The sequence below is a fragment of the Lactuca virosa genome, chromosome 3, assembly GCF_052849685.1.
Source record: "Lactuca virosa cultivar CGN04683 chromosome 3, Lactuca_virosa_CGN04683_v6, whole genome shotgun sequence".
Taxonomy (NCBI): Eukaryota; Viridiplantae; Streptophyta; class Magnoliopsida; order Asterales; family Asteraceae; genus Lactuca; species Lactuca virosa.
Genome location: NC_136428.1, coordinates 26,095,576 through 26,117,116, shown reverse-complemented (window position 1 = coordinate 26,117,116; position 21,541 = coordinate 26,095,576). Strand labels below are relative to the sequence as shown.

Genomic DNA, 21,541 nt, shown 5'->3' with positions numbered 1-21,541 from the left:
TATAACGATGCTTGATATGACTAGAGACCTTTCCAACGTTCTTCAGGCGTCGAGTTAAATGATATTTGTACATCTCAGGCGTGCCCGCCTAACTGTAGCTAGCAGTCCAGATGTGGGATTGTCAGTCCCGAATAGATCTATTTACAAATCTCACGCTCTCCCTCCAGGAGACTCTGGTTATACAGTGGTAGGATTTTACCCTGTATACCTAAGGGTACAGTAGTGAAGTAGCGCCTCACAGTATCGTACAATCTAGTTTACATGTAGTGGAGTAGCGTTCTATCGTAGTGAAAATCCGTATGTATACCGTATATAGTGATAATTACAGTTATGAAAACCATGATAAAGTAGTGATGTAACTGTAAACTATTTCTGTCTTAGTGCATATGTTTAGTAGTGAAAGTTTTTGTACTCGTTATGTTTAGAAAATCCCAAACTATACCGATTATAGTTTGCATGTATAGTGAATAGCGTGTCCGGAAAACTATGCAAATTTTAGTGAAAACGTCCCTTATGCTCAACACAGTACAAAAGGGTTAAAGTATGAGATTTGCATAAGTTTTGAAGACATTTATGTTTAGCTTGTATTCCCCTCCTGAAAACATTAAAAATACGGAAAAATGTAGGGGTATGAACTCACAGTTCTTGTGTGAAATCGTTGACTGAAATGAAGATCCTCGAGTTGTTGCACATGACACTTAACGAAATCCTATTATCAAATGAATACATATATGTATCTAAATTAGCGATCTCGTTAGATAACCTGTTAGAGGAACACCTGTATTCGGTTGAGGAATGTTACCGGGACTTGATCGAATCGATGAAAGTGGGTTTTCAGCCAATAGCACCACTTAAAAGGTGTTTACGGCCGTGAACTAGGGTTTACGGTCAACAGACAGTTTACGGCCATGAACGGGGTTTACGGTCGTAACTGGGGTTTACGGTTTCTGAAGGCTTGGTGAGTTTACAGCCATAAACTCAAGAACAGGGTTTACGGTCTTTGAAGGCTTGGACCGTAAACTCAAGAACAGTGTTTACGGTCATTGAAGATGGACCGTAAACTCAAGAACAATGGTGCTGATTTCGAAGAGATAAGCGTTTCCAGACGTTCTGAAGTGACTCCAAACGGTGTTTCTCGATGTTTCCCGAAGTTTGAAGGTGTTTACGGTCAAGGTTCTTAGAGAGAAAATGAGAGAGTTTTTGGCCAGAAATGTTCAAATGAAGGTGGAGGTCTCATATTTATAGTGGTTTTGTGGTCGGTGGTGAGGGTCCACCCTTTGCTGACCGTAAACAGGTATACGTCCGTAAACGAGTTTACGGTCGTAAACGAGTTTACGGTCGTAAACGAGTTTACGGTCGTAAACTAGTTTACGGTTGTAAACTAGCTTAGGCCAGATTTGATTTGGTTTTTCGAGATAATCGGGTTTCCGCGCGATTTTTGGTTCCGACTCGTAAATAATTTAATTATATATAACTAGATTATTTTCTAAACCAAGAAGTTTTGTCGGAAGAGTTAATGAATTCGAAATTTTATTAACGAATATCGCGTAACGGAAACGGACAAAGTTTCGGGTTGTCACATTGGCAATAGAAACAAACAGACTCTTTTGGAATGGTACACGGTACAATCTCAGACTTAGCCTTTCGCTTTACCACTTGGTCAAACGGTTTCACCTTGGCCAATCCCTTTCCATAGGGAAGAGAAGACTTTTCCGGACTTCCAATGTTTCCATTGTCAGTGTCCATGGAAGTTTGGGAAGTAGATCTTCCAATCAAATTTGCATTACCATTGCGGCAAATCATTTCTGATTCAGCAGCAATTAGCAAATAGGTAAGAGTGATAAGGGTCATGTCGCGGTCTGTCATATAGTAATCTTTAATGAAATCACTATATGACTCAGGAAGTGATTGAAGAACCAAGTCAACAACCAACTTCCTCGAGACATCGACTCCTAACTTTCCCAGCTTGTCAATGTGTGACTTCATCTCCAAGACATGTGCACACACAAACCTTCCATCTTGGTGTTTGCTAGCCAACAAGGTTTGAGTGACCTTGAACTTTTCAAGTCTTCGAAAATATGGGTTAGGGAGAACTATTGGAGGAGGTGGAGGAAGAGAACCATGTTAGAGTACAAAGTTATCCACGTATGACTTTGTAATGGTTTGACTTTTGTAAGACCCACTTACATGTGGTGCATTAGCCTTTTGACTAATGAGCTAGAGAGTGAGAGAGAGACATGTAAACACCTCTATATAAGGTGGGTTCATACCACTTGTAGAGGTGTGCTGGAGAGGTGTAAAAGTGAGTGTGTAAGTGTGTGTTCTTTATGTAGATGTAGATCTACGTCCTTTTTTGTAACACCATACATATTCAATACATCTCTTGAACACCCAAATCACCATGTTCATTGTGTAATCTTTAATTCCGCATGCCAAACCATGTTCTATAATCACTACAATTGGTATCAGAGCGGGTATTCAAAGATGAACGTGATTTTTGAAGAACGATTCTCGGTTTCGCAAAATTTGTCACAATTGGAGCAATTTTTGATGAGTCTCTATCTATGAAATCTCTTAATCTTGAATTAGTGCGTTGCGTTTTTGATTGTTTGATCGTTTTGTCTCAATGGATCAAAATTCGTTTTCATCCTATTGATTGATCCTTTTTTTTGTTGCTTAGATCTAAAGTTCATAAATAAAATCAAATTCCAAAATTAATCCAAATTCCATTTCAATCCCCATTGCTATGATCCAATATGTTTTCTTTAATTGATCAAGATCAAATTATATTCAAAATCATGTTCGTTACTGTTCATTGTGGGCCAATTGCTTGATCCAGATTAAATTGTTTCAATTTTCTTTACATAAGCCCGAATTTTCGATCATTACTGTTCATATCCAATTCATGAAGCCCAAAAATTCGTTAAATCAGATAGATACATATGATTCGTTGTTCATCGTTCTTCGTCCTATGCATATAAGAGTTGTACCATCGAAGACTTTTATCTTTGTTCCTACTCCAGAATGTTCCTGATGTGTAATGACGTTACTTCATATTTAGTTGGTTGATTCAGTTCACACTTGATCATCAATTATTCATCGATTAAGCAATTTGTTCTTGATTATCATCTGTTCATTGATAATCTCAACTTGTTCTTGATCGTATTCAATTTTTCCACAAAATCAATTTGAAGATCTCTATGATAAGCTGATGTGGATAGATTTGATTGTAAATGGAAATTTAATTTCGAATTCGATTTTGGAATATGAAGAACTGGTTGATTTTGGTTTTGATGAACTCGATGAAGAACAGATGAAGAACTTTATTTTTCTCGGATGGTTAAAGACGAAAGTCAACATTTTGTTTTTGATCTAAAATTGATATTGAGAAGATAATTGTGGTGTTTGTCGGTAATCGAATTTGAATAGTCAAACTCAGAAAGTCAACATTTGTGTTCTTGGATGTTGAATGATCGATGCTTGGGTATCAAGATCGATAGTCGACTGGAACCAAAAAGGATTTGGATTCGATGGCTAATCGCTGATGTTGATTTGATAATCATTGAATGTTCGACTGAAGTCTTTGTCGTTTCACTATTCGTTGATTTTGATTTTGTTAAGGACGAAGGACTGGTTGAATGGTCAAGTTGGATTAATGAAAACTGAAGGATGTGTTTTGAGTATGAGTCAGTAATCGATGACTGCTTGGCATTGAGAATCGAAGGTTTGATTTTGTGATGCTATTGAAATCGATGATTGGAGAATCAATGTTGAGTATATGGAATGGTTTAACCAGAATGTGTTTATTAGGGTCTATGGATGGATTGCAGAAAGCAAAGGGTAGCCGATGAATGAAAAAGCGAAGGATGATTTGGATTGATCAAAGAACGAACTGATTGAAGACAGGATTTGTTTTTTAATGAATGTCTATTGATTTTGGGGAAGAACTGTAAGAACGAAGGTTTGGAATTGTGGGTTTGAGTCGACGATTTGTGAGGAAATAATGAAACGAAGGTTTTGCTATTCCAAAACTAACAACAAATTGGTATTATGAAGGAAAGATAATCTGGTTGATTGAAGACGAAGGCAGACAAAATCGTGATTTAGAAGGTCTTCGATAAGCTAGTGTTGTTGATTGAAAGTGAATGATGAGCAGGTTTTGGGTTCACACCAAAAAGCGAAGGCTGTGTTGAAATTAGCATTAATGGTCGATGGATCGATTTTGATGGTTTCCATTTTAATAACGAAGAGGTTACTGTTCATGGATAAGGCTTCGAATGCCTTCGTTTTCGTTAAATGGCAGTGAAAAAATTCTTTAAAACGGTGTTGTAGTTTTGGTGCTCTGATTGAACGAAGGGGGGAGAGAAAATGGGAAAATGATTTCGTACGAAGGGTGATGAAGTTTCGTACGAAGGGGAGAAAGAAAAATTTTCGTACGTTGAAAGGAAATTGGGAAGATGAAGTTTCATATGAAGGGTGGAGATGAAGTTTCATACGAAGGGTGCTGTGATTTCGTATGAATTAGGGAAGAAGAAAGCAAAGTTTCGTAAATGGTCCTTAAAGTTTCTTTAGTTTAACATCTTTTTCAACTCTTCGTATGATTGGGACAACATTTCGTATGTTTCGAAGAAAAGTGCAGAAGTTTTGAAATCACCCCCTGAAGTTTCGAAAATTTGGCGCTTCATACCTAAATTCGAAAAAGGACTAATTTTGCTGAGAATTTGAAGAAAATGCATTCCAGGCCCCTGCAGTTTATGCAAATTCACGCTTTCTACCTAGCTTTGGAAAAGGGGGAGAGTTTTGCATTTTTTGCTGTTTTGGGCGCACCGGGTCACTGCAGAATTTTGAAATTGACAATTTCTACCCATTTTTGAGAAATTTTGTCAAAGGAGGTCCGTGAACGAAGCTAAAAATTGAAGATTTTTTGGATTTTCCGGATTGAAGCACAAAGTTTATGCCACATGCTAAGGGGGAGTTTTGACACGAAAAATTCCGAATAAAGCACGTTCTCTTTCCTTGAAGGTTTTATAATCAAATTTCGATTATAAAAAGGGGGAGAAATATATATGGAAATTCGAACTTGAATTTTTCATATTACGCGGAAGTGATTGAAGAACCAAGTTAACAACCAACTTCCTCGAGACATCGACTCCTAATTTTCCCAGCCTGCCAATGTGTGACTTCATCTCCAAGACATGTGCACACACAAACCTTCCATCTTGGTGTTTGCTAGCCAACAAGTTTTGAGTGACCTTGAACTTTTGAAGTCTTCGAAAATGTGGGTTAGGGAGAACTATTGGAGGAGGTGGAGGAAGAGAATCATGTTGGGGTACAAACTTATCCATGTATGACTTTGTAATGGTTTGACTTTTGTAAGACCCACTTGCATGTGGTGCATTAGCCTTTTGACTCATGAGATAGAGAGTGAGAGAGAGACATGTAAACACCTCTATATAAGGTGGGTTCATACCAGTTGTAGAGTTGTGCTTGAGAGGTGTAAAAGTGAGTGTGTAAGTGTGTCTTATTTATGTAGATGTATATCTATGTCCCTTTTTGTAACACCATACATATTCAATACATCTCTTGAACACCCAAATCACCATGTTCATTGTGTAATCTTTAATTCTGCATGCCAAACCATGTTCTATAATCACTACAAATCATGATTTCCACGATCAAATCGTGGGACATCATCTTCATGAGATAAGTTATTTCCAAAAGATTCGGAAAGATCATAGTTGTCAGAACTAGACATCTACAGGGATAAATTCAAGTTAGTTGATTTAAGTCCTTAATATAACATGCAAAATGAAATATTAACGCTAGGACCCAACACAATATTCTACAATTTGGAAGAGGGATGTCGTAATCCAATTGTAAAATATTTGAAGGTAGGTAAATGACGATTACCAATTTCCACCATGAAAAATGAAAATGAATATTAGGTTTTAGATGAATTGAAATTCCTAGATTCTTTGAGATTCATTGAACTTTTCAATGGCATGTTTAATCTCGAATATGCCCTTCAATTTTGTGACTGGGATGCCGAGGATCACAAACAATATGTGAATAACCATGCAAATGTGTTTGGTACTCTAAATGTTACAAATAACCTCATCAATGTGTCGGTTAACCACACACGCTCCATTGATCCATGATTAACATCAAGCTACCCTTTGCCACCCTTGTTAGTCCCAAATTAGTGTGCTGGTTAACCACACACGCTCCATTAACGACTTAGCAAGGTGCAAAGTGCAATTTCATGGGTTAGCATCAAATTCACATTTTCCTAAAGTAACTAAGATTGAGATTTATAAAAATTTTAGTTACTTTATATTTCATTATACTTTTAATGAGGATTTAAATGTCACTACAAGAAAAATGACTTACAGTCACACCAAAAAAGTGTGACCATATGCGTATAGTGACATTTTATTTTTTCACTGAAAGTGTGACGGAAGGTGACGCCATCGTATGGGTCTTATGGTCACTTTAAAATGTAGTGTCCGTATGATATGAAAATATGTGGCCGTATTATAAAAGTGTGGCAAATGTGTACGGAATTTTGTTCCTTAAATATCCAATATTGTAGCATTAAACCGTCAGTAGACACATTTATTTAGTAACTATGGTGACTGTATATCACCAACTTGCGACATTCATGATGTTTTAGTGTAGTTGTTTTCTTTTATATTGTCACACAATTTAAATTTTATTAAGACTATTGTGTATCTTTTGTAAACATGTAATTACGGTGAGCATGACCATGTTTGCTAGATGGCCACATGTAATTAATTCCATAAGTGGCGAATTGCTAAAAATTAGTCACAAAAAAACAATCAATTTTTGTGACTATAGCCTATCGTATAGAGACACACAATTAAGTGAAATACAATCATAAGTATTATAAAGAAACACATTTTGTTAAAATTAAGGACTATTCGGTGTCGTATTAAGACTATTGGGTATATTTTAGACACATATAATTACGGTGAACATGTCCATGTTCGGTAAATGGACACATATAATTAATGAGGTAAGTGACGATTTGCTAGTATTTAGTCTCAATAACAATCAATTATGGTATTTATTTGCCACATAAATTTTTTTTGTGTTGTTATTGTTGAACTTATCGTCACAAAAACTTTAGAAAACATGATTTTAAAATAATTGTAGACTCATAATTACTTTAGATTATGGTTATTATTAACCGTTTAGCCATATGGCAAAAAATGATATAATGTCACCATTGTAAAATTTTAGAGACATTGAAAAACTATAAAACATAGCCAAATTTATATTAAAGTCACAATAATTTAGTTTTTGTTGTTACTTTTTCTATATTGTAGACACATTAAAAGAATATAAATTAAAGTCATCAAAACCCGACAATATGAAACAATATCAAAATTCAGAATTAGATGTTATTAATAACTGAAATCCAAATCCATACATTAAATTCGTACTTAAAATACCAAAAAAAATTATACTGATTGCAAGTATTAAAATATGGTAAATAAAGCAAAAACATCATAAACCAAAAACTAGACATAACTAGGCATTCATCGTGTTGGTACTGCTCCCTGTCTTCTTGAGAAGGGTGTCAAATGATATATAAGTTGGTTTCCGTTTCTTTGAGTTTTGAAGTTCATGGTCTTTGAGGTGATATCTTATTTAGTACCTATACCAACAACATTGAAACAAAAAAAGAGTACATTAAAAATTTAGTAGAGTGGTTCATGAAGGAAAAAAAGTGTAATGAACAAAGAAGTTAACATAAAAAAACCTTTAAATCGGCTTTCACAAGGTGTTTTGGCCATGGAACAAAACTTTTATATGCCTGCTCAACTGTTTTCAATTCTAGAGTTTCATGGGGTAGAAATGAATCTTTTTTTACCAATTCATCAATGGTCCTTATTCAAGATTATTGTTATGTTTTTTGTCACCATTTAAAGTATAACTGATTTTTACAATTTTGATCCAAGCAATATAGTCACTTACTTGGAGAAGGGACCAAAAACATTACAAAAAAACTCAATGAAGGAGCAAAACTGGAAGAGAAAACTTGTGGGGAGTAAAATTGAAAAAATCAGCTAGACTCAAGGACCAAAAATGTAATTTACTAAATAAGAGAACAATGCTAATAAATCAATATTTTAGTTTTTATTGTTTTATATTACATACCTGGATCAATTCCATCGGTGTTGGGAGAGTCGGATGGAGCCAATATTGTAACATTTCGGATAACAACATTACTGTGTATAGACAAAAAAAAACAAAAAAAAGGTATACGTTAGAAGTTTAACATGGGAGTTTGTAACTATTTTTGTAAAAAATGGGTTTAGATATTAATAATACATGCAGTATACAGGATGAATGTTCCAGAAAGGTGAATTCTTGAAGATGACAATAGAAATAATGAAGCTTCTAGAATCCTTGAACTCAACAAGATTTGGTCTAGTGAACTGCAAGGTTCTCTGTCTCCACATGTTCCACCACACATCACCTTGCCCATATATTGTCCCATTCTCACCTGAAAATGATGATCAATTCATCAAAATAATACGTAAATATATAAAGTAATTTCAAGAGCAAGAATTTATGTATTATACATTATACATACCAGTAATAATGACATCATGGAGACCATCTCCATGGATGAAGCTCATGTACCTTCCACCTGTACATTCTCTTCCTCTTCCATAAGAAGGCAATGGAGCAATAAGAGGTCAGTTGGTTGTGTCCTGAACATAATCACAAAAGGATAATAAAGTTAATTACAATCATATTATGTTCTACTGTTTGCTAAACAAATAACTTTACAGATGAATTGTTTATAAATATAAGAAAGTATGTCTTCAATATAGCTGTCAATATAGATTTTGCACATAGGAACCCACTAAACTTACCATTAGCCCTGTTGTTTTCCGAAATAAGTTTTGCTTATGTTGATGCTTTGTCGTCCCTAATAAATTAAACTTTTTGCTCCTTTAATAAATCATTAACTAATCATCATGGGCAAAGTATTATACTATTATTCTCAAAACACAACATCACTTCAATTAGCAACAATGCAAAATAAGTACAAACTGTTTTTGGGAACTATATTTAATAGTCTGGTCTCCAAATAGCAACAATGCAAAATAAATACAAATTGTTTCTGGACTTGTGGAAGCACTGTGAACTACAACAGGAAGAACATTAAGTAATTGTTTTTCAAATATGCAGAGATTGTTGTTTTCCTTTTGTTTTGTAGCAAATTAAGTTTGTTAGCTCAAAAGTCAATAAACTACACCGTAACTTGACAAATTCAACAACCCATTTCAAAATTTGTACATTATAATCTGTGACAACCCGAAATTTCTATTTTGTACAACCATTCACTTCAATAGAAGTCAGAACAGTTTCTGCTAACTTTTGAGTTGTGTAGAGTCAGTTTGAGTGTTCTAAAGCCTAGTACTTCAGGAGATAACAGGAGAGAGGATGCCCTAGGGTTTATTGTGCAACAATAATGTCCTAAAACTCCAAGAGTTTGGAGTTTACGGCCTAAACAAGGTGTTTACGGCCGTAAACCCTAAGGGGGTATAAATATGACACTTAGTCATATTTACCACTTTTTCACATTTTCAAGATCCAAAACTCAAATCCTCTCAAGTACCATCCGATTTTCCTTCTTGATCTTCAACTTTGTAAGTGTTTTTTACCCTAAAAATTTGATATTTTACTTAATCTAGGGATCTTACATGATTCCATCCGTGAAATCATTCCATATGTGTAGATCTTCAAGTTTCACCAAGAACACCAAGAACACACACTAGTGTTCTTGGACTTCTAACACCTTTTCAAGCTTGTACATAGTAAGTACTCTTACCCTAGTGTGTTATAAGACTTGCTACACTTCTTAATCATCTAGAAAACATAAGGAAACAGAAGATCAAAGGTGTTTACGGTCCAAGATGTTCTTGGACCGTAAACCCTAATGAAGGGGCCAAAGTGTGCCCTAGTCCCTTACTAAGCCTTGGATACTAGTGTAGATACCATCCTTGATGTGCTTAGGACTTAAAACATCAAAACGACCATAAACCATTTGGGTTTACGGCCGTAAACCCAAGGAGAAATGGTCCAAGGACCGTAAACTCCACAAAGGGGTGAAATGGTGCCCTAATCACTTCCTAAGGCTTAAACATGAAGTAGGAATGCTTCTTATGACCATTAAAGCTTCAAAACACAAAATGGTAAAAGTACCATGAGTTTACGGCTGTAAACTCATGAATTACGACCGTAAACTCAATGAGAGTTGGTCCCAAAACCGTAAACTCCAAAAGAGTTTACCCTTGGACCCCAAACTCAATAGCCAAGTCCTACAACCCTTAGATGCAATCTTTAGTACTTATAACACTTAAATCAAGTGTTTTACATGTATTAGGATGTCTTAACTTGGTTAATTAGTTACTAAATGACTAATTGGATACATATATGTGTGATTATATGTTAATTAGGATCCTTGTGTGTGTTCAAGTCTTCACTTGACACTTAGCATCCTATGCTATCCGTTCATCCAAACCACTCACTACAGGTGAGTTCATACCCTTTAATCAACCTTTTAAATGATTTTAAATGCTTTTATGGGGGGATACAAGTTGAACTATTATAGTTATTATATCAATCACATGTGATTAATAACTACCAAACAAGTGGATTTCTTACATTTCAAACTGTGTTATCAAACTGTTTTACTTCAAACTGTTTTACAAACTCTTTCACATATCAAATACTTTTATTAAACCCTTTTAAACTTGTATTCTGTTAAATGTGTACATATATAGATATAGTTATATAAGTAGGATTGAAAGGACTTAGGACTGATAGCTCACCTTACTTCCTGTTCCTTGTTTGGTTGTGGACTTAGGGTATTCAGGTTATTTGTCCAAAGGTCGTTTGAATCCTAGTTATATATTATGTATATGTATATAGGTATAAAAGTTCCTTCTTTCATTCAGTTGAATACCTTTGGGTAGCAAAGGTATGCACACATGTTCATACATTCAAACAACATTACTAGTAAGCTATAATAGGTATAGTTTAGGGATATACTAATACTATTAATAGAACAGTGAAACATACAAAGAGTCAGTTCATACATGAGTCAATACTATACAGAGAGAACATAACATACATATAGAAAATACTATGATGAGAAACAAACAATACTATACAGAGAGAACATACATACATGCTAGACAGGGAGAGAACACACAATACAGCTAGCACATACATATACTAGAACACTACTACAGTTATGTGAGCCACGTAACGGGGCATGGCACTACCTGTCATGACTGTTTTGTATCCAGAATCTCCTTAAGTGGGGAGCGTATGAGTTTGTGTATAGATCTATATTGGATTGACTATCCTACACCTCGCTGCTCGCTACAATGGGACTTGCAAGTCTACGAGTGCCAAACGTTATTTCTTCCGACATCTTACATTGTCGCGTTCTATAGTCGGTAGCAGGGTATAGGCCGATCACATGGTACTTTCAATAACAATTGGTTTAAGGTAGTTAGTATAACAGTAGTTACAAGAGACACACACAGATACTAGATGCCTTGGTAGAAGGCTACTTTTAGTAGGAAACATAGGGTTTTCTAGGGGAGTTCAAACAATTACAAACTTTTACACCTTATACAATTACAGACTTACAAACACTTTCATACAAATACAGACACTAATATACTTATGATCTCACCAGCTTTAAAGCTGACAAACTCTTTCAAAATAACTTGTATTCTCAGGTCACCAATAGACAGGTACCGGAGCCAGGTTTTGAGAAGATGGAGCTCGTTCAAGACTCATCTTTTATTTTGATTCATATTTTTGGTGTCTATATAACTTGACAGAACATACTTGTATGAAATTATATTATTAATGCAATGGATGATGTTGTTGCTTGTTTACTACTATGCATTGTTGTGATACTGTACATGACGTCCTCCACCCCCGAACGATTCCGCCGTTCCGGTTTTGGGGTGTGACAGATTGGTATCAGAGCACTGTTTATAGTGAATCGAGTGTATCAACCCATAAAAGATATACGAACTATAAACACTACAGGATTAGAATACTCTGATAAAGAGCTTATACTTTTAAATAATAAAATATTTAACTAAGTATACATACCTGCATTCATACTAAAATCAGTGTCACTAGGACAGAACAAAAGTATTACGATTGTTGGGCAGCACAAGTAGACTTAGAGACATATGGTCAACCCTGGGAAGATATAGCCTGATCAACTATATTACCCGAGGAGTGATTAGCATGTGCCTAAGTGTGGTTGTGAGGTTGCAACAAGTCTAAAAACTTACCAACACTACTACAACGAGAACAATAGAACATAACATAAACTTAAAATACTATAGGAGTATTTTGTGTTACTATTAATTACTTATCTGAGAACTAAAGGTCTTTATTAGTATGTCAATAGTTGCTGAGTGGATACACTAAGGTTATATGTATCTAGGATATCATAGACTTAGAATCTGTGATCTTTGCTTTACTTCCTGTTCCTTGTTTGGTTGTGGCCTTAGAGTTAGGGTCACTTATTCGAAGGTCTATCCTGTCTTGGTTACATATGACTGGTATGCACTACGCAGATGTTGAAATAACTGATAAAGATCATCTTATAAATATCTAATTAGTTCGTCTATTTAGTTATTTCTTTATCCCTTTCCTCGCGTAGATATCATGGCTGGATTCCATCTTCCCAGAGACCCGTACTACCTCAACAACGGCAATGCAGGATGGCTGGGAGAAGAGCCAGAAGATGATCACCCAATCCCTTTGGATGATCACGAAGCTAAAGGTTTTTCTGATGGTTCTGACTCAGAGCCAGAAGTCAACAACCTACCCCCAGCTGCTCAAGGCCCAAACCCAAACCCTCGTCCAGCATTTCAAGGACCCACTCCTCTGTGGGCCACAAACTTGAATAGATGGAGTCAGGAACAGGGTCAACCCATTCCCTACAATGGAGATAGAAGCTTCTACAACCTCACCGAGGGAGGTTCAGCTGACAGGGTCCTACCCATCATGGTTCGTAGGATTTCTCGGAACACGGAACAAGGTCGAGCGACTATCGACCGAGTCATAGAGATTGACGCCAACTCTGGCGTTAACATGGTCCGCATTCGCCAACAAGAGTCTGCTCATGAAAGGACTCAGGTCCGTAATGCGGTTCTGCAGAGGGAACTTGCTGAAACCCAAGCTGAAGTCAGGGAACTTCGCGCTCAACAAGTGTTGGATTTCAAAGCACTCCATGGATGATGACAATGGGCCCCCTTGATGAAGTGTAGGTTAAAAGCCCAAGACTTGTATTTTCCCTATAAATAGTCATGTATTATTCATTATTAGGGTTAAGAGTGAGGCAAAATGTAGCCGCCACGTTGTGAGGTTTCTTAGGTAATGTTAGATTCTTTAGTCTATGCTGAAAGTGTAATTTATTCCTCATGTTTGAATAAATCGAGTGATCATTCGACCTAATCTTCATATTTGTGTTTGTTCTTATTTTCCGCATCTTGTTCATCAAATCTCAATTAGGGTTTTAATCCCAACAAGTGGTATCAGAGCGGGTCTTTGAAGATCTATTGATTTTTGAAGTATCGGTTCTTGATTTGATGATTTTCTGCACAAGTTATTGAAGATTTTTGGTGTTTTGGCGGTTTGGAATCAAGGTTCTTGTTCGTTCTACTGTTCATGAAGAGCTATAATTTTCTTCTACTGTTCATCTGGGTAATTTATTCCGATTCATATTCTCTTTGTATTTTCTGATTGGATCTTATCAGTGAGTTCAATTCGTAATCAACATATTACATTGACAGATCTATTCCATTGATTTAGCCCAACTGTTTTTAATCTATATTCATTCATCCGATGGAGCCCATCATTGTTGTTTACTATTCATTTGTTTCACTCAAATTGCCCACATATTTCGTACACTGTTCATTGTTCCTTTATTGCCGATTGAAATCACAAAATCTTGCAAATCAAAAGTTTTTTTTTGGATTACTTCATGGCAATTGAATACTCTTTTGTTCTGCTGTATCTTACGATTCTCGTTTTCTATTCGATTTTGGTCTTGCTCTTGAGTTTTGGTCTTCAAAGCGATTTTATATGACCTAATCGACTTTGTTCTCGAGTTTATGTTTGAACCAAAAATTAGATTAGAATGTTCTTGGAATAATCTCTTGGTATCTGTATGATCGATCGTGACACTGGGTTTAGATTTGCCAATCGATGTTACTTAGGGATTGTTATTTATAATTGATTATTTTGTTTTGAGAACTGGTGAAGAACAGATGGACATGGTGATGGATTTGATTGAAAATAGATTGTTGATCTAGAAACAATTTGAAGAAGATGACTTTCGTGTTTGTCAAGTATGATGAAGGGTTTCGCTATCGAGGTTAGATCTCAGTCGTAATGGTTGTGTGATTAACTCGCAATCGTTAATCAATTGAGACTATTATGTATAGTCAAACCAGAAAAGTCACAATCAATGATGAAATTAAATTGGTGCTGCTAATACTATCAGAACAATGAAAGAAAAGCGAATCTTGACACCTTTTGCAAGTTGAATCTGTCTCGCTTTCGAATTACCTTCAGCTGGGAATCTTAACATTCATCTGCAATCGGAAACGTTTCTGTGCTCAGAGTATTAGGGTTAATCGGAAGCGCTTGTCACTCGGAACTTTCAGTATTCGAAATTGAAATCGGATTTGGAACTCAATCGGAACAATTTGAGCAGATGTTCTTGGTGGTCAATGCGAATAGTCAAAATTACAAATGGATTAACTACGAACAATCGGAGCTCGTCAGTCTGGGCTCATACTCCTTTTTCACGAACATTCGTTGTCATGGATTCACATCGGGTTTGTTATCAATTGATTAGGAGCGAATGCAGAGTGAGAACAATAAGCGAACCTATGAGTGGATTCGCCTTGGGGTAAATGCTGATGATCTTGGACCGAACCTGGAACAACGAACTTGGGTTCGCTTGTTAATGGTTGGAGCGAACGGAGGATGAACCGAAAGCGAACCTGTGCTCGGAACGAACATGGTTTCGGTTCAATGAACCTGGACCGAACTTGGTTTCGGTTGCTTGTACTCGGAGCGAACCTATTGGAGTCGATGTTTATATGTGCCAATTTCAAGGTTTCGCGTCTAGTTTGAGTCATCATTGAAAGATCAACTGGAGTATGATGCAGTGTTCGTTCAATCTCATCTAAATGGGGAAGATGACTAATGATTACACTTTTGGTCCCTGTTGTTTTCACAGTTTGGCTTTTTTGGACCATTTACAGTTTTTGTTACAAATAAAGGGGTATATTGATGCAGAATTACCATTTCAGCCCCTGTTTTTCAGCAAGTGACAGTTTCTGCCGAATATTCTGAAAAGTTTGCAAATTTATGGGCTGGTGAACAGTTTTGGATTTTTTTTAACGCACATATTTTTTCGTGAACAGAAAAATAAAGATTCCATCTAGTTTCTGCCGAATATTCTGAAAGTCGTTTTTCGGATTTTATACTTCATTGTATATATCATTTTGTCGAGGGGGAGCACAGTAATTTTTATCCATTCATGATCATTCTCATGACCATAAGAAGGCTTTATAATCATGTTTTCGATTATAAATCGGGGGAGAATTTGGTATGGCCATTCGAAATTGGATTTGTGACATTTCAAAGTTGAAGATTTTTGATAAAGCTTGTGGTAGAATTATGAAGGTAGCTTTTACAGTGGAAGTTCTTCATCGAGCTCTGCTAAAGCTTTTACAGAGAAGTATCCTTTACAACGGAAGTTCTTTATCGAGCTCTGCTAAGGACTTGTTATTGATGGGTTTTGAGCATTCTAACACTCCTATGGTGTACGTGAAACCGTAGAAACCTTGGATCTATGTTTGACTAAGATACATGCAAATAATTATTTTTCCAAGGTTCTTATCCTAACTAGCATGGCATGGGGTACTTGAATCAAATAAAACTAGTAGAATTACTTACCTTGTAGTAGTAGTTAATTGCTTGGAGTTTAAGAGCCTAGCACCAATAATGTGGATGCCTCAAATGGAAGTCACAAATCACCACAAACTTGGAAACTTGAGAGAATAGTACACAAACTTCTTGAAATTGGCCCTCTTAGTTTACACACATCAACTCGTGTTATTTCAAGAACTAAAGCCTCCTTTATATAGTGTGGTGGATTAGGGTTACATCCATGTAAACCCTAATACCCATGTCTTTTCATTTCCATGTGATCCATGGGTTAAAGCTCCATGGAGTATCCATGGACTTTCCATGCAAGCCTAGCCCATTCCAAATAAGCATTAGCCCACACTATATAAATACAAGAGCCCATATTTAATTAGTCATACTTTTGATCTCTAAATTAATTCTAAATTAATTATAGATCAACACTAATTAAATAATATGATTTATATTAATATATTAGAACTTATAATATATTAATAAATCATAACTTATACTATTCTCAAAAGATTATCCGTAAATTGTTCGGGTGAAGTGCAACCCAAATGGACCATGCCGGGTCGGGTCAAGTACATACCAAATATAGTTATGGACTTAGACACTATCTCCAACAGTCTCCCACTTGGATAAGTATAATAACTATAGTTGCAAGTATGACTTCAGGAACTGATCAACAATCGTAGCTCTTAAAACTCTGTTGAACTATGAAGCGTCATTTTTAGATAAGTGATCATATAATCCTCTGTTCTAGATATCAGCCGGACAAATACATGGAACATGGTCTTGCTTATTGTCCAACATTTGTTTCCCGATTTCCGATTTTTTTGACATAGAACATAACTGAACACATCAATTTAGTTCTGACCGGGCCCGGTACATAGGTCAAAACAAAATCATCAAGGGGCGCAGATATTGCTTCTAATCCTAGAAGGAACAGATAAACTTCGACTCATATGTTTGCTCTACTACTTGTTGAACTACACACAAAGGCACGGTTTATAACATCGAGTTACCAATGCGTTTTCGTGCAATCAATGCATAACCAACTCATAGGCAACAAATCATATCTCTAGGTTTGAAGACTTATATGATATTACCGTCTCACGATCACTCGAGATAAATTCCATGAAGTGATACAAGTGAGCGTGGGTTGAATCCAATTCTCAGAACTTATGAGCACTCATGAGTGCTGTAGCCCCGCTTTGTCTAACATCTTAGACCTCTACAAGCCAACCCATGACAGTCTTGATTCATATCTACTTCCAACATATGACCGACTGTGGACAGTTTGAATAATATGATATAAACCATAACATAATTATTCTGGAAGTCAAAACATGCAAAAAGAAATAATAGTAAACGATTGACAAGAGATAGCAACACTTTACTCATAAATAACAGCTTTTATTTATCATCAAATGTCAGTTACATTTTACAAATTTCAAGATTATCTAACTACTAAAACTAATATCATCCTTTAGCCCTATGCTCCGAGCATGCTGGAGATGCTTAGCCCGAGTCAATCCCTTCGTGAGGGAATCTGCTGGGTTCTCATCCGATGATACCCTCTTTGCTATGAGGATTCCTTCTTCTATTCGATGTTTGATGAAGTGATATTTTCTGTCAATGTGTCTGGATCTCCCATGATCTCTTGGTTCCTTGGCTAAGGCAACCGCACTATTGTTGTCACAGAAAATCTCCATTGGCTCCTTTATAGCTGGTACAACTACAAGGTCTCCGATGAAGTTCTTTAGCCATATAGCCTCCTTTGCTGCCTCGCTTGCTGCTATATACTCTGATTCACAAGTGGAATCAGCCATTGTCTCCTGCTTGGAACTTTTCCAAGTAATTGCCCCTCCGTTTAGAGTAAAGACCCAGCCCGACTGAGAGCGGAAATTATCCCTGTCAGTCTGAAAGCTAGCATCACTGTACCCTACAACTCTTAAGTCCTCACTGCCACCGAGGGTAAGGACCCAGTCCTTAGTCCTCCGTAGGTAATTGAGGATATTCTTTACCGCAGTCGAGTGTGCCTTGCCAGGGTTCCCCTGATACCTGCTAACCATGCTCAAAGCAAAGGCTACATCAGGTCGAGTACACGTCATAACATACATGATCGATCCTACAGCTGAAGCATAAGGTATTCGACTCATTTCTGCTATCTCAGCCTCAGTACTAGGGCTTTGTGTCTTACTCAATCTGGCGTTACTCTGGATGGGTAACTCTCCTTTCTTGGAGTTATGCATGTTGAACCTTTTCAACACTTTGTCCACATAGGTGCTTTGACTAAGTCCAATTAGTCTTTTACTCTTGTTTCTCAAAATCCTTATCCCTAGGATATAGGCAGCTTCTCCAAGGTCCTTCATAGCGAAACACTTCCCAAGCCAGGACTTTACATCCTGCAGGGTTGGGATGTCATTTCCTATGAGTAGTATGTCATCCACATACAGTACCAAAAAGCTGACTATACTCCCACTAGCCTTTATATAGACACAAGATTCATCTTCACTCCTTGAAAAGCCAAATTCTTTGACTTTCTCATCAAAGCAAAGATTCCATCTGCGAGGTGCCTGTTTTAATCCATAAATGGATTTCTCGAGCTTACACACTCTACTGGGGTACTCTGTACTGACAAAACCCTATGGCTGAACCATGTAAACATCTTCAGCCAAGTTTCCATTAAGGAAAGCGGTTTTGACATCCATTTGCCATATTTCATAATCATGAAATGCAACAATGGCTAACAGAACCCTAATAGACTTAATCTTGGCCACTGGTGAAAAGGTCTCATCATAATCAACTCCCGGAGTTTGAGAATAACCCTTTGCAACCAGTCGTGCCTTATAAGTGTGTACATTACCATCCATGTCGGTCTTCTTCTTGAAGATCCATTTGCACCCAACTATCTTACGATCAGGTACATTGTCAACCAAGTTCCAAACTTGATTGACATACATGGACTGTATCTCGCTATCCATAGCCTCTTTCCATTTAGCAGCCTCAGGGCCTGCCATGGCTTCCGTGTAGCTGTTAGGCTCATCCAGATTTACCAGTGTGTTATCACTGATAAGTGTCTCCCCTTCTGTAGTAATATGAAAACCATAATAATGCTCAGGTGCATTCCTAACTCTGGTGGAACGCCTCAGAGGTATAGATTCTTCAGTCGGCTCAACAGGAGTTTCCTCCTCAGGTTGAGGGCTAGGGTTTGAGGTTGCTTCACCACTTGACTCTTGAATTTCCTCAAGGTCAATTTGCCTCCCACTGTCTCCTTGGCTCATGAATTCTCTCTCTCGAAAGAATCCTCTTCTTGCTACAAAGACCACGTTATCACTGGGTCTGTAGAAGATGTAACCAAAGGATTTCTGTGGGTAGCCGATGAAAATACACCTTTCACTTCGGGGTTCGAGCTTATCGTGAGTCTCGCGTCTCACGAAAGCCTCGCAACCCCAAATCTTGATGTGGTCTAGATTGGGAACTTTTCCAGTCCACAACTCGTGAGGTGTTTTGGCAACCTTCTTTGTAGGGACTAGATTAAGGATATGGGCGGCAGTCTCTAAGGCTTACCCCCAAAATGAGATTGGTAGCGAAGCTCGACTCATCATGGAACGAACTATGTCCAACAAGGTCCGATTGCGCCTCTCAGCTACACCATTCAACTGTGGTGTCCTAGGAGGTGTCAATTGTGAGACAATCCAACATTCTTTAAGATGGTCAAGGAACTCAGTACTAAGATACTCACCACCACGTTCGGATCGAAGCATCTTAATGTTCATGCCCAACTGATTCTCCACTTCTTGCTTAAACTCTTTGAATTTCTCAAAGGTTTCTGACTTATGCTTGATTAGGTAGACATATCCATATCTACTAAAATCATAAGTAAAAGTCACATAGAATCGATTAGCATCTCTTGTGGCGGTTCTTAAGGGTCCACACACATCCGTGTGTATGAGGTCCACCCCTAGCACAAGTGCCAGTAAAAGGTGACTTTGTCATTTTACCAAGCAAACAAGATTCACAACTATCATCTGACTTTAGGTCAAATGACTCCAAGACTCCATCCTTTTGGAGTTGGCCTATGCGTTTCTTGCTTACATGTCCAAGACGACAATGCCATAAGGATGCTTTATCTAAGCTAGCGGAAGAGTTAATACACAATACATTATTTCCTAGATTATCTACAACAGATACAGTTTCATACACGCCATCACAAGGTAATGCTTTAAAATAAAGAACATTATTAAAGAAAGCATCAATACTACCATTATTATTATCAAAATAAAAGGTAAAACCTTGTTTATACAATTCATGAAAGGAAATAACAATTCTTGCCATTTCTGGAGAATAATAACATTTATTCAAATCTAATGTAAACCCACTATTTAGCACTAAGGAATAAACTCCTCTCTTGGTGACAGGTGAAGCTTTCCTGTTTCCCATAAACTCCTCTCTTAGTCCCTGCAAATCACAACATATGTGAATACCACAACCTGTATCAAGGACCCAAGACTTAGAATGAGGTTAGTTATTAGACAATATAGTGTATATACCTGCATGGTTGGGTTTTACTTTCCCATCCTTCAAATCTTGCTGGTACTTTGGGCAGTTTCGCTTCCAGTGCGACTTTTCATGGCAATAGAAGCATTCAGCCTCATTAGGGTTAGAAGAAGGAGTGACAAAACCTTTCTTGGTTTTGCTTGATGAGGAGCCTTCAAGGGTCTTACCCTTGGTACCCTTAGAAGGGTTCTTTCTCTTCTTCCCTTTGCCATGCCCGATTGCCAAGACATTGGCCACAGTTGGAGTAGGAGTAGGAGTAGTAACAACCGACTTACCCTTTAGACCACTTTCGGCGGTCTTCAAGAGTCCTTGAAGTTTGCAGAGGGTGACTTCTTCCTTGTTCATGTGATATGTCATGCGGAATTGATCATAACACGATGACAAGGAGTGCAAAATGATGTCTATTGCTAACTCCTCAGGGAAGTTCACATTCAGCTTCAGTAAACGGTCCACATACCTTTGCATTTTCTACATGTGGCCCGTGATGGGTTCACCATCCTTCATTCGGGTTGTTATCATGGAGGAGATTATTTCATATCGCTCTTGACGAGCACTTTGATGGTAGTGGTCCATCAAGTCCTGGTGCATCTCAAAAGGATAATAGTCCTCATAGGACTTTTGGAGCTCGGCTGTCATGGTGGCCATCATGATGCATGCCACTTTTGTAGCATCTCTTTCATGTACCTCATATTCAGCAAGCTCTTCAGGAGTAGCAGTTGGCTCGGGTACCTTCAGCTCCTTGTCGAGAACATATTCTTTTTTCTCATACCGAGTGACCATCCTGATGTTTCTGATCCAATCTGTAAAGTTGGACCCATCAAAGATGACTCTCCCACAAAGATTCATGAGAGAGAAGGAGCTAGTAGGGTTTGAGCCAGAAGCATTGTTATTGGAAGACATCTGAAAAGAAGAGGGAATAGATTAGATTAGATATAGAGATAGTCCTTAA

General features: G+C 37.3%; 1 pseudogene; it reads right to left on the bottom strand.

Annotated features, from left to right (window-relative positions):
* Positions 1–7,648: 7,648 nt before the first annotated feature.
* The window catches only part of LOC145163367 (putative polygalacturonase), a 34,938-nt pseudogene continuing 21,045 nt past the window's right edge, over positions 7,649–21,541 (bottom strand).